Source organism: Haplochromis burtoni, unplaced genomic scaffold, assembly GCF_018398535.1.
Source record: "Haplochromis burtoni strain Fernald_Lab_line unplaced genomic scaffold, NCSU_Asbu1 Contig_1771, whole genome shotgun sequence".
In the NCBI taxonomy this organism is placed as follows: Eukaryota; Metazoa; Chordata; class Actinopteri; order Cichliformes; family Cichlidae; genus Haplochromis; species Haplochromis burtoni.
In genome coordinates this window covers 21,529-23,273 of record NW_024584132.1, presented here as the reverse complement: position 1 = coordinate 23,273, position 1,745 = coordinate 21,529, and the positions used below count along the sequence as shown (strand labels likewise).

Below are 1,745 nucleotides of genomic sequence, written 5' to 3'. Positions count from 1 at the left end.
TCGCAATCGTTCGTTCACTGCGTGTCGTAGCCGATTCAAAAGAGCGAGGCAAAACACTTTCCCGGGTACCGACAGCAACGTGATGCCCCGCCAGTTGTTACAGTCACCCAAATCACCTTTCTTTGGAAGTTTGATGATGGTGCCTTTTGCCCAATCATCGGGTACATGTGATGTTGACAAGCAGGCATTTAGGAGTCTTGTAAGGGCGGCTTCAAGATGGGGTCCGCCATGCTTCAGCATTTCGGCGAGGATTTCGTCCAGGCTTGCGGCCTTTCCACTCTCGAGGAGTCGGATCGCTGTCTTGACTTCAGCGATGCTGATTTGTCCAATATCGACAGGAAGAAGGTCCATGGAAGGTGCCAGGTCTTCGGCCTCGAACAGTTGGGGTGGCTCAGGTTGGTTCAGAGTATCGCGGAAGTGTTCGACCCATCGTTGGTCTTGTTCAGCTGCAGTAAGGAGGACACGTCCATTTTTGTCTCGGATTGGAACACCGCGGCCACCACGAGCCCTAGTTAGATCTTGTACAATGCGATATAAGGTTCGGGTATCATTCCGATCGGCTGCTTCTTGGGCTTCGATGGCTTTAGCTTCAATCCATTCACCCTTGTCACGCCAGCAGCTGCGTTTGACCTGTCGGGCAAGGTCTCGGTAGGGGGCCATGGCGTTCTCACGCTGGCCTGCAGAAGCATGTGGGTCAGAGGCCACCTGGTCCCGAACTTACTTCGCCAAGCGACATTGATCTATAAGTTCCCATGAACGGTCGGTGATCCAGCGCTGCTTGAAGCCGCCCCGTCGGCGACCAATCTTCGATTCTGCTGCACCGACCACAGCCTCTTTTAGCTCATCCCAGAGTGTATCTGGATTTTCGTTGTTATTTCCTTCCGCAGCAAGGAGCTGGAAGCAGTTTCTCAATTCGAGTTGAAATTCCGCTGCCGTATTTGCATCTTTTAGGCGTTGAAAGTTAAAAGGACATGGCCGCTGCAGTCGTGGTTGGAGGCGCTTCAGGTGAAGTTTACATTTGGCAAGGTAGTGATCAGAGTCAATGTCGGCTCCACGCCACACTCTAACATCGCTAATGGTGGATGCCCAGTGGGATGATATGCAGATGTAGTCGATCTCGTTTGTATATCCACCACCGGGGGCCTTCCACGTCACCATGTGTATCCGCTTGTGGCCGAAGAAGGTGTTCTTGATGGTCAGCCGGTTTGCCGCACAGAACAAGATCAGCCGCCCACCGTTTTCATTTGTCATTGCTGCGATTCCAAACAGGCCGATAGTCAATTCCAGGCCGTCCAGGTTATTGCTTATTTGCGTGTTGAAATCTCTGCCAGCAAATCATGATGCGGGGAGTTGTCAATGGCATCCTGGAGCATCGCATAGAAATCATCCTTGTCAGTATCGTCAGCCTCTTCTGTTGGAGCGTATACTTGAAGAATTGTGACTTTCACATGCCTAGCTTGGAAGCGAGCCAAGATTAGGCGGTCTGAAATGGCCATCCAGGCCAGCAATGACGTTGTTGCACGTCGCGAGAGGATGAATCCCACGGCGCGTGCATGGTCTTGGGCATGGCCATAGTAGAGCACCTTCTTTCCATCACTAACCATCAGTGTTGGTCAAGTTACTTGAAAAAAGTAATCAGTAACTAATTACTGAAAAAATTCATGAATCCACATGGTAGGATTTGTAAAGAATTTATTCGTAAATTAGGGTGGAAAATAAGTATTTGGTCACCTCAAACAAGGAAA

At 50.4% G+C, this 1,745-nt stretch overlaps 1 pseudogene; it reads right to left on the bottom strand.

The window, feature by feature from the left end:
- Positions 1-717: 717 nt before the first annotated feature.
- LOC121813481 lies at positions 718-1,604 on the bottom strand (annotated as a pseudogene).
- Positions 1,605-1,745: the final 141 nt, after the last annotated feature.